The following is a 25,664-nucleotide window of genomic DNA, read 5'->3' on the forward strand; positions in this document are numbered from 1 at the left end:
CAAAGAAAGTGGATATACATAACACATGAAAAGGTTATTTACAGATTTACCCAAAATTAACATTAGAATTATCTTTTTGCCCTTGTTCGTCCCTCTCAACTCTCACTTCTATATAAGGGTAATATTAATATGTTATGTTTAAAAATAGTGAATCTTCAGGACACAATGCTATTGATTCTTTGATAGAAATGGAATGCAATATCTTTGTTGATTCAGCTTTTCATAGTCTTATCTCAGGTGAGGCTAGATCATATACATATTTTGTGTTATAGTATATTTTTATATAAAAGAATGATTCATAACTAGTATATATTTGTTATAGTGCAAAAGAGTTATGGTGTGAGGAAATTAGGAATGAAATGAGCGGTGAATTTGAATTAATTGAAAATGCAGGGATAGAACAATTATTATTATGTCATAACAAGATTGATGAAGAAGAGATGATAATGGGTATTGATCATCAAGAAATTATTGTAACGGAAAGGACAAGGATAATTGTATGAAAATTAGAGAGGAGATTAATAATAATAGTGCAAGTATGTTGTCACGAGATGCAATTTCAAAGTATTTTTATATACCAATTACTCAAGCAACAAAGGAGCTTTATATTGGGTTGATACTTTTGAAGAAAAGATGTAGGGATTTGGGAATTAGGAGGTGGCCTCATATGATATTGATGAGTCTTCAAACACTAATCGATAATTTTAAGGTATATATATATATCCACAACTTAATAAGCTTGTTTCAATTAATTAATTCTTTGTTTCTTATAGTATATATTAATATAAATTATGTTGATTAATATATGATGGTGTATATATACAAGTTATGATTCTAATTAATAATTTTTTATATATATTTGAAGGAATTGGAGAAGGGAGTCGGAAATGAAATGGAAAAAAAATTGAAGGAAGTGATTAATGTATTAGAGAAAGAGAAGAGGATAAAAGAAATACCAGACATGGAAATTGAGGAGAAAACAAAGAGATGAGGCAAATATGTTTCAAGACAAATTACAAGAGGAGAAGACTAATGTCGTCTATGCCTCATCAATTACACCATTCTTTTGATACTTATTGCACTACTAGTACTCCTCCTCCTCCTCATAATGTTGAAGAAGATGATGAAGAGATTATGTCTCTTCTTGCTAACTATTTCTCTTACGATACTCCAATCTTGTATCATTGAACTTATCTTCATTTTTTTGTATATTGTTTTTGCTTTGGAGGGTGTTAGGCACAACACTAAACTTTAAGATCAATTTGTCACGACCCAGACCGTCGTGAATGGCACCCACACTAACCCTCCCGTGGAGAACCATTACTATAACCCAACTAACCAAGTTAACGAAAATTAAGACATTATAAAATACGGAAGCAAGTTTAAATGACTAAAGAAATTCAGAGTTCTCATAAACTCCGGTAGTCCAACAAACATCTATCAACTAATGTGGAAGCTAACCCTTAGAACTGAAAGTCATTGTACCAAAACTACTAACCAACAAGTCTAAGAGAAAGGGTTACAACCCCAACCAAACATAAGAAATATCTAAAACAGTCTGAGTCCGAAGGGAATGGACTAAACTAAGAGGACCCATGATAGCCTGAAAGAACCAACTCACCCTTGAATACAGTTTATTGATCTCCTAGTTGAGGTCTATCCATAGCCGCCTGAAGATAATCTGTACTCAACAAAGAACGAACAAGTGTAGTATGAGTACACAACCACACTGTATTGGTAGGATCACGCGGCTATTCCAGTAAGTGAAACATATACAAGTAGTCACAACATAGTAAACACGACATGTACAGAATATATAAATCAGTTATCCTTTCAGGAGCAACGTATAATTCCACATTCTTAATAACAAGTAGATACGACAAGTCAATGGTCCTCTCATGGAACCCACACCCAAACTGTTAGTGTGTTGGAACGTGACACCCGATCTAATGTATATGTCGGAATGTGACACCCGACCCAATGCATGTGTCGAAACGTGACATCCGATCCAATATATGTGTCAGAACGTGACATTCGATCCAATATATGCGTCAGAACGTGACACTCGATCTAATGTATGTGTCGAAACATGACACCCGATCCAATCAGCACAACCACAATCACAATCCACTCATAATGTACATACTCATAATCATACAATCAAGTGTTGATTCATCACATACAATTGTTCATTCATGCTCATTTACATTAGGTTTGATCAATAATGTTTCGTTCATATACATGCATGCATTCCAATGAATAAATTACCGACTTATATCACACAAACATGAAATCAAACCATCATATACCTCGAAACCAAGCTTGAACCCCCCTAAGGCACTTGAATCTTCCCTTTCTGGATTATTTCCGCTTGTTCGTGGTCTAAACCCAGCTCACGTTCCCTTTGGGTTTTTCTCTACTTAAATCGCGACTGGGCTGCTACGTCGGACCCCATCCCATAATAGCGGTCCCGCCCTTATGGCATGCATGGGTATAGAGAGTCGGAATTTGAGTTCCAAACTCCCATTTCAAAACACACCTTCAACCCTTGACGTTCAAAAACTACCCGTTCACGCTAAGATCAGTTTCGGGAGTTCTACTCGCCTGAATTCGATTCCGTAAAGCCGTACGGGCTCCCTAACGTCTTGGCTATCCACTCATGTGATCAAAATCATAATTAACATTCATTGACAGATTTCCCTAAACCTCACATGACTTAGATTTCATCCAAATCTGGACTAGGCTAGGAATTCCCAAGTCACTACTCAAAAGTTTTTCGGCCCAAGTTCTTTCCCCATTGGCCTTTCTATAACGACGGAAACCGATCTTTATAAGAGATATCAATTTACCCATCAGTCGTCTGCGAGTGATCAAACTAGGAAAAACTGGCTAAAGTAAGGATAACGTAGTACCTGAATTATTGAACAACTGGGGATACTTGTCTCGTATGTCCTTCTCAGTTTCCCAAGTAGCTTCCTCAACCGAACGATGCTTCCATTGAACTTTCACGGACGTTATCTCCTTGGTCCTCAACTTTCGGATATCGCGATAAAAAATTGCAACCGGTTCATCCTCATACCGAAAGTATTTGTCTAACAAAACTGAGTCCCATTTTATTATGTAATCCCCGTACCCATGATACTTCTTCAACATGGACACATGAAACACTGGATGAACTCTAGATACGCTAGGAGGTAAGGCCAACCTATAAGCCACTGGCCCTACACAATTGAGAATTTCAAATGTTCCAATGTATCGAGGACTAAGCTTGCCCTTCTTACCGAATTTATCACCCCTTTTATGGGTGACACCTTAAGAAGAACTTGTTCACCCGCCTGAAATGGCATGTCTCTTACCTTACGGTCTGTTTACTTCTTCTGCCGACTCTGGGCTTCTAGAAGCTTAGCTTGGATGCTTCTTACCTTATCTTGAGCATCCTTCACCAAATCAACCCCTAAAGATTTCACATCTCCAGCCTCAAACCATCTTATGGATGATCTACATCCCCTCTCATAAAGTCCCTCAAACGGGGCCATGTCTATGCTGGAGTGGTAACTATTGTTATAGGAGAACTCACACAAATGTAGGAACTTGTCCCAATGTCCTCCAAAGTCAATCACACATGCCCTCAATATGTCCTCTAATACTTGAATAGTTCTCTCTGACTGTCCGATTGTCTGTGGATGGAAGGATATGCTAAAAGTGAGTTGAGTGCCCAACTCCTCGTACAATTTTCCCTAAAACTTGGAAGTGAACTGCGTATCACGGTCCGAGACGCTAAAAAAAGGCATTCCATGCAGCCTCACTATCTCCTTCACATAAACCTTAGCCAACTGCTGCGCATTATAATCTACTTTGACTGGGATGAAATTGGCTGACTTAGTCAGTCTATCAACCACTACCCAAATGGAATCAAACCTTCCCAAGGTCTTGGGGATACCAACCACGAAATCCATAGCTATCATTTCCCACTTCTATTCCGAAATTGGCATTCACTGAAGCAAAATTTCCGGCCTTTGGTGCTCATACTTTACTTGTTGACAGTTTTGGCACTTAGCCACAAACTCCGCTATATCTTTCTGCATGCCAGGCCACCAATAAAGCCATTTCAAATTTCGGTACATCTTGGTCACTCCCAGATGAATGGAATACCGCAAACCATGTGATTCTGTCAACATTTTCTGAGTCAAGTAATCCACTTGGGGAACACAAATTCTTCCTTTAAAACTGAGCACACACCCCGCGTCAAGAGTCGCATCTTGTGCCTTGTCAGACATTGTCTTCTTTCTGAGCTCATTCAAACTCTCATCTTCAAACTATTTGGCCTTGATCTCCTCAATGAATGTGGGCCTGAGTTTGAATTTCCTTGGCCAAAGGTCGCTTGGATACACTCAAGAAAGCTAGACAACCCATGCTCACCGCCTTCCGGCTTAATGCGTCTGCCACCATGTTAGCCTTACCCGGATGAAACTGGATGGAAACATCATAATCCTTGAGTAATTCCATCCACCTTCGCTGTCTCAGATTCAGGTCCTTCTGAGTGAATGCATGTTGTAGGCTACAGTGGTCTATAAATACCTCACACTTGACACCATAAAGGTAATGCCGCTAGATCTTAAAAGCAAACACTACCGCTGCCAACTCCAAATCATGTGTCGGGTAATTTCTCTCATGTACCTTCAACTGACGCAATGCATAAGCTATAACATTCTTATCCTGCATCAACACAGCACCCAAGCTCGAATATGAAGCATCACAATAAACAATGAAATCTTTACTTTCCACCGGTAGTGCCAAAATAGGGATTGTGGTCAGAAGAGTCTTGAGCGTTTGAAAGCTCTCCTCACATTTGTCAGTCTACTCGAATGGTACCTCCTTTTTTGTCAACCTTGTCAAATGTGCGGTGATAGAAGCAATTTTTTTCACAAACCTACGATAATAGCTGACGATCCCCACAAAACTCCTAATTTCAGTTATAGAGCTAGGTCGAACCCAATTCTTGACTAGTTCAATCTCTTGGGGATCTACCATTACCCCTTTCCTTGAAATCACATGCCCCAAAAAGGTAACTAAAGTCAACCAAAACTCACATGTAGAAAATTTAGCATATAACTTTTGTCTCCCAAGAACGACCAGAACAATACAAAGATGGTCGGAATGCTATATCTTACTCTTCGAATAAACCAATATGTCATCAATAAAAACAATAACAAATGAATCCAGAAATGGTTTGTACACACCATTCATCAAACTCATGAAAGTTGCAGGCGCATTTGTCAGCCCAAACGACATCACAAGGAACTCATAGTACCCATAGCGGGTCCTGAATGTCGTTTTTGGTACATCCTCAAGCCTAATCTTTAACTTATGGTAATCATACCCTAGATCAATCTTAGAGAAAACTGATGCGCCCTGCAACTGGTCAAAAATATCATTTATCCGAGGTAGTGGATACTTGTTTCGAATGGTGACCCTATTTAACTTTCGATAGTCTATGCACATCCTCATACTATCATCCTTTTTCTTGACAAACAAGACTGGAGCACCCCATGGGGAAGCACTAGGACGGATGAAACCTTTATCAAGAAGCTCCTGGATTTGAGCTTTAAGCTCTCTCAACTCCGCCGGAGCCATGCGATAAGGAGGAATGGAGATGGGGTGAGTACTAGGTTCCAAGTTAATGCAGAAATCTATATCTCTATCCGGTAGCATACCAGTGAAATCAGTAGGGAAAACTTCTCTAAATTTTGACACTACAGAAATAGACTCAACCTCAATGTCCCTAATATGAGTTGAATACGCCAAACATCCCTACCCCACCAGCTTCCTTGCCTGAATAGAGGATATGATCTTAGCTGGTTTAGGCTTGTACACCCCTTCCCACTCTAACTTTTCCCTTTCCGGGATCTCTAGAGTCATATACTTAGTATTACAATTAAGCACAACATAATAGGGGGACAACCAAGTCATGCCTAAGATTATATCAAAGGCAGTCATATCCAAAAAACTAAATCAGCCCAAGTTTGGAAACCCATAAACATAACAGGACAAGCACGATATACATGGGTGACTATGACAAACTCTCCAACTAGGTAGAAACATGGATGGGGGCATCAAGTATATCACAAACCACATCAAATCCCAAGACAAACTGAACTGACATGTATGAAAAGGTAGAACACGGATCAAACAACACATTATCCATCCGATCATATACAAGAATAGTACATGTGATCACTGCATCAAATGTCTCCGCCTCGGTCTTGCCCGGAAAGACATAAAACTGAGCCCTGTCCTCTTGATGGACCTGGCGGCTTGCACGGGGACAGAGAGTAGGAATTTGAGTTCCAAACTCCCATTTCACAACACACCTTCAACCCTTGACATTCAAAAACTACCCGTTCATGCTCAGATCAGTTTCGGGAGTTCTACTCGCTCAAATTTAATTTCGTAAAGTCGTACGGGCTCCCTAAGATCTTGGCTATCCACTCATGCGATCAAAATCATAATTAATTCTCTCATTCATTGCCAGATTTCCCTAGACCTCATATGACTCAGATTTTGTCCAAATCTGGACTAGGCTAGGAATTTCCAAGTCACTACTCAAAAGTTTTCCTGCCCAAATTCTTTCTCCATTAGCCTTTTCATAACGATGGAAATCGGTCGTTACACAATTTTAATTTGTGCATGTATAAATTGTCGAAATCACATCCATGTGAGATGCAATGTACTCTTTTTTGAACTTTATGTGAAATTCAAGTTGCAAAAAATTATCGGGACTCTTCATGATTTCATAATCGACATTGATATATTTGTTACATACAAGGGTGTAGTATATAATTTTTCATGGATTCATAAGTTAATGTAGTTAAGGTATAAAAATAATTGTCAATTTCTGCATAACCACCACAATCACAAACAACTCTACCTACATTAGTGTATTTCATATTAGCATTTAAATATTACTTCTAAAACATATTTTTTCCACCTACCAAATGTCATCTTAATTGGGAAATAAATATTATTTATTAGGGTTTGTCTATTTCAATTTATTTATGTTAATTTAGTTTCATACAGTTTAAGAAAGAATCTTGTGGTCTTTAAATAACTAGAGATCTGTAAAATGTAAAAAATAATTTTTAATTTTATCATTTTAAATATATCGTAGCAAAATTAAAATTAAAAAGTTATCAAGAGTTTTTTTTTCTTTTTAAATATAAAAAAAACAAATATATTGAAATAAAATGAGTAACTTTATGTATATATGAAGTGACTCAAATCAATCAAATTTCACACTATATGTCACACCTTATGACTAATAATTACAAACTTTTTTCTTTATGAATTGTGGAGTGTTTCATAAATATCACATTTCATATATACTATTTGACTAATAATTAATTGGATATGACAGACGGAATCACTGCTTAAAAGAAACAAAAAAAAAAAATACCTTCGACTTCCAGAATTTGAATTACTATCACTGTTGTGTATATATAGTCGAGTTGATTTGAATTTTTCAAATATTAAAACAAATTATTTGTGTTGGACTTTTAAATTTATAAACCATACCAAATTAATAAAACTCAAGTTTTTTAACTTCGGTTTTTTCAGATTTTTTGGGTAAAGAGTTCATACATACATATAATTAACTTGTGTTCCAAATATTTATTTAGTTCTACAAAAATACAATTGTCTAAGATATTTCTTAAGAAAATAAAAAAAATATATGGGATAAGTGATGACATCAAAATATTCAACAAAAAACAAAAATGAAATGGCATAAAACAAATATTACAAATTAACAAGTCATAATGAAAAAGATCACAATTTAAAAGTACTAGAACATGCTAAAATAAGTCTAATAAATATTAATTACATGATTAAACATTAAAGAAAAATTAATTAGATTATGTATTATAAATGTCTAAACCAATCTATCTATGTATAATATAAAGGAGAAACATATACAAAATGATATGACACCTCTCTATGACCTCCATTCATATTTATCTTTTTTTTCTCCTTTTTTTTGCTATTTAAATTAATTATTTTATTGTAGAAGTGAAGTACTTAATTTATTACAAACAAATATTTTGTTAATGAAAAACATCACTACAAAGACTCTTCACATGCCCATTTACAAAGAGTAATTATCCATAATCACGCCTCTCTAATTTCTACTCTTAATTAGAAAAAAAACTTTTTTCTCTTTTTTTTTTACCTTCTTCCAATTATAAAATGATGATATATTTTAATATTTTAAGTTTTATTATTTAATCTAGAGCTATATAAAATAAAATAAAAAAGAAAAGAAACATAGATAAAGTGATGTAACACCTCTCTACAGTTAAAAAATATAATTATTTTCCCCTCTTTTAAAATATTTTTCTTCCTAAAAATATCTATATATAAATTCCCCATGAATGTAAAATTGCAATTTTTCATTAAAAACTTTTAATAACACTAAAAGGTACATCATAATATCTCAATTCTCTTAAGTTTCCTATCTTTATTAATATAAATCTTTAGACCTTATTTAATTTATACGGGAGAGGAAGAGAGATTCAATTTGATTGAATAAAATAAATAATGTTAATGACTTAAAGAAAGCTCTTTATATTATTTTTAATTTCAAACCGCTATTGGAAATAATTACACTATTATAAGTATTAAATTGTATCTAATTTATTGCTTTTTTTTTAAAAAAAAATCTACTTGCCACCCAATTCTCAATATATATAACTATATATATGGATGATCTCTCATTTTTTGTTACATTCCAATTAAATTGTGATAATTTTTAAATTCATTTCATATCATGTGTTAAAATTAGAGTAAATATCAAATGTTCATCTCTAACCCTACACTCTATTTTATTCTCCTATTATAGAGTTATCTATTTTTTCAGACTATCAACTCCAACCCAATTCTCTATTTTACTCTCTAAAAAAGAATTTTTTTCTCTTTCTTCAATATTATATTATTATTTTTATTCCTATTTCATTTTCTTATGGAGAAGTTTAGAAATAACAAACGGTGGAGATATTTGTATGGGAATTTGATGACTTAATTTATCCGACGGGAAGGTGTTGTGGAGGAGTACCATGATTTGTGCCCATTGAAAGTTTCATATTTGGTACGTAAGTTGGTGGATGTGACTAAGAACAAGGCACAAGATACTTCACATGGACCCGTGCTCTCTACTGTTGATCACCAAGCTTGGGATGATAGTTGGATGGGTCCAATGTTTAGTATGGATGAGTTACAATGATACATCGATAGTCATCCTAGGACCGATGCAGAGATGGCTGAGTTGGATGCGCCCTACCCATTGATGGATAGTCTTATGCATATGTGAAAAATGGGCCCAACTTTTCAAGGGTCGTTAGACGATGATGAGCCCACTATGTAAGTCTCTCCCAATGATGATGATGATGAGGTTGATGATTTGGGCATGTCACTTATGGCGGTTGATGAAGCCACAAATTTGGCGGATGAAGATGATGTTGATGATGGAGACGAGGCCTAGAGGCCCAGAGAGTTCCTTATTTCACTATTAGCTTATGTATTGAATTATCGCACTGGGGACAGAGCCATGTTTTAAGTGTGGGCGGGAGAATGAATTCCTAGTTTGTTTTACTATTTTATGGAGTTTTTTTTAGAATGGGTCCCTTGGCTTTTGTTTTCGATTCTTTTCTAGAAAATAGTCTTTTTCAACTGAATAGATTTTTATTTTATTTAATTTTGTTTAGGAGAGGCATAGTAGTAGTGACTTGTCCCAATGATGGATGGATAATAACCGTCTTAAGGAAAATTAGTCATAGGTTTGCAGGATTGGAAACCCAACAATTAAAACTTTGAAACCCCACTTTGAAGTTAGCCCGACGACATGGGTAGTTCATGTGTAATCATTTATATTAAAGAAGTAACTCTTGAGACATACATAAATTCTTTAACTGAACTTTAAGAATGAAGAAACTGGCTTAATTGTGTGAATTCACTCAATGTGTTTATATATGATCATGCAATGAGTGTATTTCAATATGTGTATCATGGTGCCATGTGAGGTGAGTGTTTGATTGGTTTCTTGCATAGAAGAGCATCTAGAACTTTCTCATGTGTGTGTGAGAAAAATTACTAGCATGAAGTTGTGGAACATGATTTAGGCATTTCCTTGTGTCACGCCTCGAAGCTACCCCCAGGACACGGACACGGGACCTAGGATCACGAGTGACCCCAAGCTAACCCTGTTGGCATATCATAAGCATACTAAAGCAAATTGAATCAATAAATAGTGTGCGGAAGCTAAATCATATAAATAATCTGAAATGATGGGGAATACCCATATACTAAGTTTGAATAAATAAAACTGAGAGTTTGAATACAAAGGAAAAGTCAAACTCTAATACTAAGGCTGAAACTACTATGTCTGAAATAAAACCTCTACTGGCAAGAAATGTTGGGACTGCCCCCAACTAGATCTAGCAAAACTGAAACTAAAGCTAAAAGCAAGAAAGATGATCATGTCACTAGTCCTCGAAGAATGAGGAATCACCACTGATGTTGCTGAATTGAAGATCGGAAACTGGATGCATTGCCGCTAGTTCTGCTGGCAATTCTAACTCATAAGCCACTTTTCCAACTCTTTTCAAGATCTTGTAAGGGCCTACATATCTAGGACTGAGCTTCCCTTTCTTGACAAATCTCATCACCCCCTTCATAGGTGACACTTGCAGGAAAACCCAATCATCAACTTGGAACTCTAATTCCCTTCTCCTTACATCTGCATAAGACTTCTAGCGACTTTGGGATGTCTTAAGTCTATCTCTGATGAGTTGCACTTTCTCCATAGCATCATGAACCGAATCCGGCCCTATCAAGGCTGCTTCACCTACTTCAAACCAACCAACTGGAGATCTACATCTACGCCCATATAATGTCTCATAAGGGGGCCATCTGAATGCTGGAATAGTAACTATTATTGTAGGCGAACTCTATAAGAGGAAGGATATCATCCTAACTACCCTTGAAATCGATCACACAAGCTCTCAACATGTACTTTAAGGTCTGAATGGTACTCTCTGCCTGCCCATCTTTCTGCGGATGAAATATTGTGCTAAGATTAACCTGAGTACAAAGACCTTTCTGAAACGACTTCCAGTAATGAGAGATAAACTGAGGACCTCTATCTGAGATGATAGACAAAGGAACCCCATGCAACCTGAATACCTCATTAATGTAAAGTTTGGCATAGTCCTCAGCCGAATCTGTAGTCTTGACCGCCAAAAAATGCGCAGACTTAGTAACTCTATCAACTATCACCCAAATAAAGTCACAATGTCTGCGAGTACAAGGAAAACCTGTGATGAAGTCCATGTTAATCACTTCCCACTTCCAAGTAGGAATGTCGATCTCTTGAGTCATACCTCTTGGTTTTTGATGCTCTACCTTGACTTGCTGACAATTGTGGCACTTAGCCACAAAATCTGTTATATCCCTTTTCATACCATTCCACCAAAAGACTTCCCGCAGATCACAGTACATCTTAGTGGCGCCTGGATGAATAGAATATCTGGAATTATGGGCTTCTGTGAGAATCTGATGTCTCAACTCACCCACCTTAGGAACGCATAATCGACCCTGATAGCGAAGCACACCATCTCCCCCTTGGGAGAAAACCTCAACTCTCTGCTGATGGACTGCATCCTTTAGTTGAAGCAATATCGGATCATTGTCTTGATTTTCCTTAACCTCCACTACCAATAAAGATTCTTACCCATTTTGAACTGTTACACCACTATATGATATGCTCATAAGGCGAACTCCCAAACGAACAAGCCTATGAACCTCTTTTTCTAGTTCATTTTTTTCTTCCTCAACATGGGCTACACTACCCATAGATAGTCTACTAAGAGCATCTGCCACTACATTGGCCTTACTAGGATGGTAATGCACACTCATATCGTAATCCTTGAGGAACTCAAGTCATCTTCTCTGGTGAAGATTCAACTCTTTCTGGGTGAACACATACTGAAGGCTCTTATGCTCTGTGAACACATCTACATGAACATCATACAAATAATGTCTCCAAATCTTAAGTGCAAACACCATTGCTGCAAGATCGAGGTCATGAGTTGGATAGTTCTTCTCATGCACCTTAAGTTGTCTAGAACCATAAGCTATAACCTTACCTCACTGTATAAACACACAACCTAGGCCGACTCTGGACGCATCACAATAGCTCATATAACCGTCTGAACCTTCTGGTAGAGTGAAAACAGGAGATGTAGTCAACCTAGTTTTCAATTCTGCGAAGCTTCTCTCACAATCATCTGACCATTGAAACTTAACCTTTTTCTGAGTTAACATAGTCAATGGAGAGGCTATGGATGAAAATCCTTCCACAAACCTTCTGTAATAACCAGCCAAACCCAAGAAACTTCTGATATCTGTAGGAGAGGTAGGTCTGGGCAATTTTTTCACTGCTTTTATTTTCTGAGAATCCACTCGAATTCCTTCGCTAGACACAATATGCTCAAGGAAAGCAACTAATTACAACCAAAACTCACATTTGCTAAACTTAGCGAATAACTGGCGATCTTTGAGAGTTTGCAGCACCATCCTCAAATGATTCATATGTTCTTCCTTATTCCTAGAGTAAATGAGGATAGCATCAATAAAGACGATGACGAACAAGTCCAAATACTGCTTGAATACTCTGTTCATCAAGTCTATGAAAGTTGCAAGAGCATTGGTTAGTCCAAACAACATAACTACAAATTCATAATAACCATACCGAGTTCTGAAGACTATCTTCAGAATGTCACTATCTCTGACTTTGAGTTGATGATAACCCGATCTGAGGTTTATCTTTGAGAAATGACTAGCACCCTGAAGTTGGTCAAACAAGTCATCAATCCTGGGGATGAGATGTGACTTTGTTCAACAGTCGATAGTCAATACATATTCTGAGGGAACTATCTTTCTTTTTCACGAACAACACTGTGCACCCCATGGCGAAATACTAGGTCTGATAACCCCTTATCTAGAAGGTCTTTCAACTGCTCTTTCAATTCCTTAAGCTTAGTTGGAGCCATTTTGTAAGGAGGAATAGAGATGGGCTGGGTATTTGGAAGGTGATCAATTCCAAAGTTGCTTTCCCTTTCAGAAGGAACTCCGGGAAAATCTTCTGAAAACACTTCTGGGAACTTATCAACTACAGGAACTAACTCAAGAGTTAGGGTCTCGAAGCTTGAATCCTTAACCCGAACTAAATGATAGAGACAACCCTTAGTGATCATCTTTCTAGCCTTAAGGTAAGAAATGAATCGACCCATAGGCGCTAAGCTACTACCCATCCATTCTAAGACTGGTTCGTCTGGAAACTGAAAATGAACAATCCTAGTTCTACAATCAACTGAGGCATAACATGAATGTAACCAATCCATTCCTAGAATGACATCAAAGTCTACCATTTCTAACTCTACAAGATCTGTTAAGGTGACTTTCTAGGAGACTGTGACAGGGCAGTTTCTGTATACCCGTCTAGCTATAACTGGGTCACCGACTGGAGTAGAGACTGAGAAGGGTTCTGCGAGAGTTTCTGGACTAACATCAAACTTGATTGCTATATAAAGAGTTACAAAGAAAAGAGTAGCCCCTGGATCTAACAAAGCATAAACATCGAGATTAAAGACTCATAACGTACCAGTGACCACATCAGGAAAATCTTCCTGATCCTGGTGAGCCTGAAGAGCATAGATCCTGTTTTGGCGTTGTTCACCACTTATACCAGATGGGTTACCCTGCTGAGTCGGGCAACCTGCTAGCGCTGCTGAAGTTGTGAACTGAGCTCTACTATTACCACCTCTTTGACCTTGTTTAGAAGGACAATCTTTCAACCTATGACCACACTGACCACACCCAAAGCATCCTTCATTTCCTGCAAGACACTAGCCCAGATGGTTATCACCACACTTAGGGAAAGTTGGGTAGGTTCTGGTGCCTGAAACACAACCTTGAGACTTAGAGCCTATTTCCCTACCTTCCTAATCATTTCGAAACTTGGAGGATGGAACACTAGCTGATGAAGGTGGTGGAGCTGAAGACTGCTGCTAAAACTGCAAGCGATTTCCACCACCCAATTTATGTTAAGAATAATCATCATTGCATGTTCTAGCCTTCTTATTCTCCTTAGCCTGTTACCTAAGCTTATCTCCCTCAACCTGCTGAGCATGAGTCATGAGCCTAGAGATGTTCATATTTTCCAGCAACATAGCATTCCTACATTCTGTTTTCACTAAGTCAGACACTCCATACAGAAACTTATTCATTTGAGTCCTAGAATCAGCAACCATGTGAGGAGCATACTTGGAGAGTTGGGTGAACTCAGTCCATGCTTTTGGACTATCATGTTACCTTGCCTCAAGTTCATGAACTCCTAAGCTTTTGTCTCCCTTAACTCTCTTGGGAAGAACCTATCTAGAAAGGTCTCACTAAATCATTCCCAAGTGATAGGAGCTACATTTGTACCCCTGTTCTCTTTCCACTGAGTATACCAGATATGAGCCACATCCTTAAGCTAGTAAGATGCTAACTCAACCCGATCATTCCCAGTTACCCGCATCACTTCAAAGACCTTCTTGACCTCATCTATGAAGTTTTCGGGATCCTCACCAATTTGCGATCCTAAGAACTCAGGCGGATTCAACCTAACAAAATTTCGGACTCTAGCTGCAGCTGACTCAACATTAGCATTTGTCGGAACTGGAACCTGCTGGTTGTTCTGGTTGGTCACACTCTTACCAATAATTGGATAGCGTTTCAAAATCTAGCATTTGATACTTCTTGATCTGGAACTGGAGGATCTGTGTTTGCATTCCTAGCATTTTCATTCCTGGCGTTAGCTCTACGATGATGCATGATCTGAAACGCAAAACAACGAGTCAGAACGAAGAATTAGATCACACCTTATGCACGATAAGAGTAGCAACAAAAATAAAGTTTTCCTAAATCACTTTGTAGCCTCCCTCTCATTAGATGTGGTGCACTTCACACCTATAAAAATGACTCTACTTAGTGTGGCATTTCAGACATCCTAGGGCTCTTAAATCTAGTGCTCTGATACCAAGTTTGTCACGCCCCGAAGCTACCTCTAGGACGCAGACACAGGATCTAGGATCACAAGTGACCCCAAGCTAACCTTGTTGGCATACATAAGCATACTAAAGCAAACTGAATCAATAAATATTGTGCGGAAGTTAAATTATATAAATAATCTAAAATGATGGGGAATACCCATATACTAAGTTTGAATAAAGAAAACTGAGAGTTTGAATACAAAGGAAAAGTCAAACTCTAACACTAAAGCTGAAACTACTATGTCTGAAATAAAGCATTTATTGAATAGAAATGTTGGGACATGACCCAGCTAGATCTAGCAAAACTGAAACTAAGGCTATAAGCAAGAAATATAGTCATGTCACTAGTCCTCAAAGAATGAGGACTCACCACTGATGTTGTTGAACTGAAGATCGGGAACCAATCTATGTGTGATCTGGCTGATGAGAACATGAACCTACATCACGAGAAGATGTAGCGCAGAGTATGGTCAGTAATTGAAATGTACTGACCATGCAGGATAGAATAAAGCTAAATAATAACATAATTGAACAAGCAATAAAGCAATGATATAATCTGAACATGATAAGGACACTGGAAATAATGAACATGGCTAAACGGAATGCAATGACCAAGCTTATAACATGCTAAGACTGAATACTGAACTATACTGATAGCATGGTCAATGCAATAGAATCTGACTAAACTGTAAGGGAGATACTAATAACCAACATAAAACCACATGAGCTAAGTGTGGAGTTCGATATATACGCCCCATCGAAAGGACCCAATATACCTTCCTAGAGGTATAGAGGCATGCTGGCGTGATCACTAAAATGATGCCCACAAAGAGGACTTACAACCTACAGGGCACGTAGTTCTAAGACTTGAGGGTGACTGACCCTAGTCCACTCAGTATTAAGCTTCTCCCAATTGATTAAGTAATTAACAATTTATGACCAAAGTTCTGTAATATTGCATAGCTTAAAATATTGACATGATAACTGAAAATGCACCATTAATGTGTTGATAATGAAACATTTAAATCGAAGGCATGTATAACTGAAATATCTGACCTAGCATGTGTAGTTCATGAACTAAAAGAACTACATAGCTAGGGTTTTGAGTTTATGCATGAATCTGGGCAAAACCGATACTACAACATGATAATCTAAATAGGAACATTAAAGTAACTAATTCATAATAATCTACTGAGATTCTAGAAACCCTAGGTCTAGATGATTAGGTAATCAAGAATCTGACTGAAATCTAGGGACCTAATGGGTGAAAGTAACCCACTAGTAAAATCTTACATACATGGTGACTAATTCCACGGAGAAATCTTTCAATTTTAGGGTTGGAACTGATGGAACCTTGTTGTGTTCTTGAACTAGGGTTCTTGACCTCTTTCTCCTCTTACGCTCTAATTTTTCTAAGTTTTGATGAATTATCTGACTTAGGTAAGTTCTAGTTATGTTTCTAGGCTAAAACTGACCAAAACTACGTAGTTTAGGGTTTAAATAGTTTAGGGGTCCAACGCATAAGGAAAATATCAAAAGACCCCTGACTTAACTGTTGTCGGGGTCACCGATGGACAGGACCGACGGACTGTCGATCGACTGATGGTCCGTGCTGGTCAACCATCAATTGGAGACTGGGACTGAAATTTGGGGGTCTGACCTACGGCCCTAGACCATGGACCGTGGTCTGACCTACGATCTATAGGTCCTGGCGTAGGCTGGCCCTTAGCGGATTTTCTGGGGGGTTGACCCACGACCCTAGACCATGGATCGTGGCCTAACCTACGATTCGTAGGTCTCGGCGTAGGTGGACCCTTAGCTGGATTTCTGGGCTGCTTCTGGGAAGGACTGCAGGTGACCATCCATGGACCACCAGCACAAACAGTTGGTCACCCTACAGTCCGTAGGTGGTCCCCGTCCATGGCACCTGTAGCTTCTAAAATCTGCAATCTAGTCTGTTTAGGATACAGGGTGTTACACCTTGTGTAGTCCATTGAATATTAATTTGCTCCACCTTGACATTATCCCTAGTGAATCCCCTTGAGCCTTGCATCCTATTTCCTTGTTTAGTCGCATGATGAGCCTAATCCATTTTGTTGATACCTTGTCTTAATTTGATCCAAATAATGGTTCTTAATGCATTTCATAATGAGCAAGGTTAAATAAGAAAAGGGTGAATGAAAAGGTGGAGGTAAGTGTTGTGAAGGAGAGATTTTGTGTATGACGCCTGGGTGAATTAGTGAAATGATTGTTGCATATAAAAAAACATAAAAAAAAATTGATATAACGAAGTAATTGAAATAGTCTACTACAGGTAGTACTTTGAATACTAGCAGGCGGAAATCAAAAGATCAAGAGGAAATGACAAGAGGTCTGAACATAAGAAGAAAATATGAGTTAAAAAGGAAGAAAGGGTAAAGTGTCCTGCCATAAACAAGTGCATTAGGGAGAAGATTCATTATATATAAAAAATTATCCTCCCCGTCCCGAAGCGGACATTAAAACCAAAGAAAGTTCTTTTGATTCCATGAATAGAATGCACTATCAATGTCACTATAAACTAAGGGCAAGCCTATGACATGTTGTGATATGTTTGAAACATCTTTTGAGAGAGTGATTGATTCAATATTCAAAGTGTCCCTTTAAAGTGAATGATTGTGAAAATAAAATATAATGTGAGAAGGGCCTTACCAAAATAGCGAGGGCACTCATGACATATGCTTTGTATTATTCTTATTTGTTTTATTCATACATGATCATGTTGGCCTAGTAAGTTTTCAAGGAGTCCATTATTGAATTTGTGTTGTGTCCTGTTGTCACGACCCAAGCCTAGGGCCTAGGCGTGACATGGCGAATGAGGAACCCGAAGGAACCCCAAACAAGCCTCTCAAACTTGTCATCACACTTCATCGGTCGCGGAAGTACAATTAACATTAATTAACGGGAAATAGGGACTAAGGGCAAACCATTTCAAAAAGACATCATAGAACAAGAGTCAAGCTCATTTACAAAATACTTGTCCAACGCACACCTCTACATACATAGATAGGACGGGGGCCATGACATACTACCGGCTCCAATCATAGTCAAAATACAATTGCAAGCTAAAGTCTCAAAACATAGGAGTAGGAAACATAACATAGCCCTCGAATCATTGAGGACTCACCAACAAACTCGGATAAGCACCGTACTAGCCACGTGAATGGAGAGAAGGATCAAGAGTAGCTCCGGTCCCTACATGGTGACATCATGTAGGCAAAATATGCGTTAGTACTTGGAATGTACTAAGTATGCGGGGTGCAACACAACAATAGACAAGGACACAATCGAAATACAAGAAATAGTTTCATAGGCATTATGAATAACAATATGAGGATGCATGATCAAAGTGAAGTCAAAACATGTTTAAGTAAATCTATACTAATAGTAGATATCATATGTGTATGCATGATCCAACCAATCTATAACCCCAACTTAGGATGGGGGATGCCGTTCACACCCGGACACCCTGGTGGCAAGGTATAAACCCCTCACATGGTTGATGTTGGTCACACCCCAAGCATCCTAGGTGGTGAGATATAAACCTCTCACATGGTTGATGTTGGTCACACCCCAAGCATCCTAGGTGGTGAGATATAAACCTCTCACATGGTTGTCCGGTTCTTTTCCCCCGGACCGGGCATGGTCATGCAACACTTTATATAGGAAATTCCCATTAGGCTCTAATGCAATCTCACGTATGGAATGAACATATACACAAGCTTAGTTTGTCATCAACACATCTCTGGATTGCCATACATCTCATAACTCAAGCTTTAAAGCATCGATTCATCAATTCTCCATAGTTGGACATTTTGTCAAACACCTTGAAGGCATGTAATGGAATCAAAGAGCATGGAAAATAGGGTAGTAATTATGCAGCCAAACCAGTGAACAACCTACAACAACACCTTTTAACACCCACAATACCACATGAAAATCTCCACATCCATTCCAAATTTAGATTCAAGTTCTAGAGTCACAACATGCTCAAAACAATCACTTTTCATGTTTAAAATTCAATGTGCAGGAAATTATTACAAAGAACAAGACTAATTTATGAATCTTAACTTAAACCATGAATTAGTGAGTAGAATAGAGTCTAGGCACTATGGGTGGAAGGACCCATGAGTTCAACACCACATACCTTGAGTTCTTATGAAGGTCTTGAGAGTGTCTTCAATGGAAGCTTGGAACTTGGAGCAAGAGTCTCTTCAATCTTGAGGAAGGTTTTGGATTAGGGTTCTTGAGAGAACTTGAGAGAAAATGTGTCTAAGTATGGGAGAGGTGTTTTGGGAAATGTTTTAGAGATGGGAATTGAACTAATGGTATATAGGAAATAACATATGCCCTTTGGAAAAATGGTCCAACACTTAGAAAAAAAAATGAGGCGGGTGAACAGTAAAAACGCTCACTGGAAATTGCATTTCCTGCCGGACAGATTTTACGAAAATGGGCATAACTTCTTCGTCCGAACTCCGAATGAGGTGAAACGAAGTGAGTTAGGTAGCTAACTCAAAGGGATTTCCATGGGTATGTTATGGGCCACCCAATTATTTGTGTGCTAGGAGATATGACCCTCCAAAGTAGACCCTCGAAAAAGGCTTCACTTGGAAATTTCGGATTTTGATACGGTTGCTCTAAAATTTGGGTTAGACCCATTTCCCACTCAATTTGACCCCCTAAACAAGAATATGAAGTCGGATTTTCGAAAAACAAAACGGATTTTTTTTTTGATATAGCTAAACAAGTTTCTGGTAACTTCCGAAGCACATTTTTAAGAACCTTTTGGGTCATTTCACCTGTAAAGTATATTTGTGCTAAACAAAGGCATATGTTAGTGCATGAAAATTGAACTACTAAAACATGTTTTAAAGTCTCTAGTTGATGTGAGTGAGGGTGGACAATTCCTTAGGTGTTAATGGTAAAGTGATAGCATATGGCTAGAGAGTTGTTCGAGAAGAACAACGGTTTATGTGTGGGATGATGATCTTAGGTGTATTTATATGCCCCATTTACCGAATTTGTCATGTGTGTACCTTTGGTTTTAATAACATTCTTTACTCTATTTGTTGTGTTTGATGAGTATTATTATAATTGTACACTACGACATATGATTAGATGATGTAGGGAGTTTGATAGGAGAATCTATCAATTGTGAGCTGAAGCATAGGAATAAAGCTTGGAAGAAAATCAACGGATTGCACGAGAAAGAACAAGAAAGAGAAAAATTGGGTTATGGAACACTACTGACGCATCCCCAACCCCAAAACTATTGATGCCCCATTCATTCAGGCGCACTGTTGGCGCGCCATGCCAAGGCCAAAAAAACTATTGATGGCCAACTTTGGTGTACTGCTAGCATGCCACGCTAGGGCTCAAACTTCTGTGAGCTTTAGTTGGCTCTATGATGGAGCGCCATGCCAAAGATGCCCATGCATAGACATGAAATCCCATATTTTTCGTAGTCCAAATCCAAGAAGGAAAAGGGATTAGTTTCCCTAACCATATAAATATAACATTGTGTCTCTTTTGTAGGATTCCGTCTTATTTCTCAATGCAAGAAGAAGAGAATAGACTTCACCCATAGGTTTCTAATCTTCTACTTTTTCTTAGTCATTACTTTTCATGAAAAAACTTCTCTTTGTGTTTTTTACTAGCATGAGTGGCTAAGAACTATTGTTTTGGGACTGTGGCTAGGAACGATTGTTGAATATTGAATCTATGGATGAATTTGGTTATTGTTTAAATTGCTCTTGCGTTCTTGAATTACTATTTTGGCGTTTGATCACCATTGAAATAAATATATTGTCTTGTCTTGAACCGAGGAAAGGAATAGAGAGATAGAAAGTGGAGTACTAGTATGATCTTTTCTTGTACAAATACTAGAATTGATTTGTATCTAGAATAGGATATACCTAGTTGTCGTGCTTGGTTACGAAAAAAGAAGAAATCTTAGTGCTCTGCAGTTGATTCAATCTATCTCACTCAACGATGTACTTAAACTATCAATTGTGTTAGGTGATTAGATGTCGGGAGATCATAGTCATAATATAAACCTTGTAAATCAATAATTTGATAACCTTCTAAAATCCATTGAAGAAATACAACGCATGAATTATTAGTTCAGCTGCAGTCTTTGAATTTTCTCAAACCTTTGTAATACTTCTAAGTGAAATTGAATCGTTGCTACTTATTCTAGTTCTTTAATTATTGCGATTTTTGTTTACAAATATAATCAAATTCTTGTAGCACAGGTGCATTAAATTATGGGTATTAGTGAAATTGGATATGAACTAATCGTAAGTTCTTTGGGTTTGACAATTCGATTCTTAAACAACCATTATCTTTCTAGTGCGACCACGTACACTTGCATGTGCATTTAGGAGCAACAATAATTGAAAATAATCTAGAAGATACTTTATCTGAAAGCATCTAAATCATGAAAATTCGATAATTTGAGACATGCATCTGAAATAGCATAATTTTGAGTCATGAAAATACTTGAATGCTATGGGTTCATGAAATTATATTGAAATTATAGATGAGTAAAACATCCAATTAGAATTTGATCATGAAGAAAAACTAATTTACAATGAAACCCAATTAAGAGCATAGAAAGTTCTAACTTTGGGACTCGATGGGTGAAGGATTATCATTGATTAAATCCCACATACCTGGAGTTGAAACCTTGGTTTGATTCTTGGAATGGATACTTGAAGCTTGGAATCCTAGTTCTTGCTTTGAGAGAAGACTTGAGAGAGAAGAAATCTTATTTCAGGAGTTTTGGGGTGATAAAATCAGCTAAATTCCACTTCTAATAGGTTAAAACAACATAGTATACGAATTAAAAGAGTGAAAAAGACCAAAGTAATCCTGACTTAAAACTGATGGAGGCCTTCTACGATTTCCTTACATGAACCATACACCACTTCACAGACCTTGGAGATGCCTGTAATTGGAAAGAAGCTCAGGGTTCTGAGGATCAACTTCTACGGACCCTTGTACGTTCCGTAGAATATTACACGACTCATACAAGTGTCTATAAAGGATAAGAAATTATGGGATCTTAGTTTGCGGACCATTTCACGATCCATGATCTCCACGATCAACGAAAGGGCCCATGAAACCTTCTTATAATTTTTTTAAATTCTGAACTCAGGTCTATGGATCCCATCACGGCCCGTGGTTCTTTCATAGTCCATGAAAAGGTTGTAAAACCCCTTTTTGTATTGATATTTGTCTTTCTAATCTTTCCAAGATCTAATTTTGGCTTAGGAACTTTTTGGATGTTACAATATGTCTCCCTTGAGAACATTCGTCTTCAAATGGAGTCTGACTGAGTTGAAAAGAGTAAGGAGGGACCTACAACCCAATACTCAAAGCTTAACACTGAAATCAAAATGTCGATGATGCATGCGAGACAAGCCTGTGATGAAGTCCATATTTAAATCACCCCACTTCCAAGTAGAAATAGTGATATCTTGAGTCATACCACTTGATTTCTGATGCTCAACCTTTACTTGTTGGAAATTTGGACAATTAGCTACAAATTCTCCAATATCCTAGTTCATCCCATTCCACCAATAGACTTCTTGTAGATCACAACACATCTTAGTGGCTCCTGGTGAATAGATTACCGTGAAATGTGAGATTCTAATAGTATATATTGCCTCAACCCATCAACATTTGGAACACATAGTCGATCCTAATAACAAAGCACATCATCTCTCCCTTGGGAGAAAACCTCGATAACTTTTTCGAGAACCACTTTCTTCAATTCAACCAAATTGGGATCATTCTCTTGGCTTTCCTTAACATCTGTCACATGAGATGATTCTGACTCATTCTGAACAATAACTCCACCATCTTCTGAATTAACCAAACTAACTTCCAAACGAGCAAGTCTGTGAACCAACTCCTTTTTGCTCATCACGAACCAACTCTTTTTTGCTCATCCTCAATGTGAGCAACACTATTCATGGACAACCTACTAAGAGCATCTTCCACTACATTAGCTTTACCTAAATGGAAAAAGACACTCATGTCATAATTATTTAGTAACTCAAGTCATCTCCTTTGGCAATGATTTCAGTCCTTCTGTTTGAACACATACTGAAGAATCTTATGATCTATAAACACATCCACATGAACACCATAAAAATAGTGCCTCCAAATCTCCAAAGCAAACACCACCGCTACCAACTTTAAATTATGAGTTCAGGTAATTCTTCTCATGAAACTTGAGTTGTCTGAAAGCACAAGCTATGACCTTATCCTATTTCATAAGTACACAAGCAAGACCAATTATAGAAGCATCACTAAACCATTTGAACGTTCTGGTATAGTCAAAGTTGGGTTTGAAGTAAGTCGACCCTTCAACTTTTAAAAAATCTTATCACAAGCTTTGGACCACTAAAGTATTATCTTTTTCTAAGTCAACAAAGACAAGGGAGAAGCAATAGAAGAGAATCTTTTAACAAACTGTTTGTAGTAACTCGCTAACCACAAGAAACTCCTAATATCTGAGGGAGAAAGCAATCTAGGTCAGTTCTTAAGTGCCTCAATCTTTTTAGGATCAACTTGAGTACCCTCTCTTAAGACTATATAGGTAAGGAATGCTATGAACCTCAACCAAAATCCACAGTTGCTGAACTTGGAAATTAACTAACAGTCCTTAAGAATCTGCAAGACAGTCCTCAAATGTCTTGCATGCTCATCCTTACTCGAGAATAGATCAAAATTTCATCTATAAAGACAATGACGAACATATTCTAATATTGTTTGAACATCTTATTCATTCAATCCATAAAATTTGCAGGAGCATTTCTTAGACTAGAATGTACAACCACAAATTATTAGTCACCATACCGAGTCCTGAAGGTTGACTTCAAAATGTCACATTCTCTAACTTTGAATTGATTATAGCTTGATCTAGGTCTATCTTTGAAAAGAATTAGCACCTTGAAGTTGGTCGAACGAGTCATCAATACTGGGATGGAATACTTATTCTTGATTGTGACCTTGTACAACTAACGGTAATCAAAGAACATTTCGAGAGAACCATTTTTTGCACACAAAGAGAATTGGAGCACCCCATAAAGTTATATTAGGTTCTATGAAACCCTTACATAAAATATCCTATAACTGATCTTTCTACTCCTTAATATCATAGGGGTCATTCTATCAGGAGGGATGGAGATAGGCAAGTATCTGGAAGAAGGTCTATTCCAAAGTTAACCTCCATTTCGAGAAGGACTCCAGGAAGATCTTTGGGAAACACTTTCAAAAATTCATTCACTATAGTGACCAACTAAAGAGTTGGGGTTTCAAAATTGGTATCCTTAACCTGAACTTGATGATAGCTACAACCCTTAGAAATCATCTTTCTGGCCTTAAGGTACTAGATAAACTGACCTATAGGTGTCGAGGTACTACCATTTTATTCAATGATTGGTTCATTCAGAAATTGAAATTTAACAACTCTGGTTCTACAGTCAACTGATACATAACAAGTATGTAGTCGGTCCATGCTAAGAATGATATCAATATTGAGCATGCTTAACTCTACTACATCAATTGAGGTGAATTCTGCAAAACTAAGACCGAGCAATTTTTATATACCTATGTAGCTAAAACTAACTAATCAGCAAGAGTACAAACTGAGAAGAAATCTGATAAGATTTTGGACTGACATCGAATTACGTTGCAACATAAGAAGTCACAAAGGAAAGTGTCTCTTCTGGATCTAACAATGCATAAACATCAAACTGAAAGATACATAATATACCAATGACTATATTAGAGGAAATTATCTTGATCTTTTCGAGTCTAAAGAGCATACAACATGTTGTGACAGCGTCCGCCACCAGTGCTAGATGAGGTACACTGCTAAGTCGGGTGACCTACTAAAGCGGTAAACTGAGCCTGCTAACGAGCATCCCTACCCTTGCCTATGGCCAATGGGCAATCCTAGAATTTGTAACATGTCTTACCGCTTTCGTAATATCCACCAGTACCAGCCATGCACTCTCCTGGATGATTTTTACAACACCTCAGACACAGGGAAAGAACGCCTACTAGAAACACTATCGTATGATTTAGATCCTAGAACCCTATCCTTTTTAAACTTAGGCCCAGGAGACTAGGAGAAGATGGGGTTGGACTTGAGTACTTTTGATGAAATTGAGATCGACTACCACCTCTTCATTTTTTATAAGGGTAACTATCGATTTGAGCCCTTTTAGTCTCTCTAGTACTCTCTTTAAGCTTTTCCTCATCAATCTATTGAACATGAGTCATAAAACGGGTGATGTCCAACATCTTGATCAAAATCTCAGTCCTACACTCCTTCATAACCATCTTAGAAACACCGGAGATAAATTTACTCATGTGGGTTTGAGAGTCAGCCACCATTGTCGGATTATACTTGGAGAGTTGAGTAAAGTTCAAAGAATACTCCTTAACTGTCATGTTATCCTG

General features: G+C 37.6%; 1 pseudogene; it reads left to right on the plus strand.

The window, feature by feature from the left end:
• Nucleotides 1-134: 134 nt before the first annotated feature.
• Nucleotides 135-1,188, plus strand: LOC125877511 (protein RKD1-like; annotated as a pseudogene).
• Nucleotides 1,189-25,664: the final 24,476 nt, after the last annotated feature.

Source organism: Solanum stenotomum, chromosome 9, assembly GCF_019186545.1.
Source record: "Solanum stenotomum isolate F172 chromosome 9, ASM1918654v1, whole genome shotgun sequence".
NCBI classification, from domain to species: domain Eukaryota; kingdom Viridiplantae; phylum Streptophyta; class Magnoliopsida; order Solanales; family Solanaceae; genus Solanum; species Solanum stenotomum.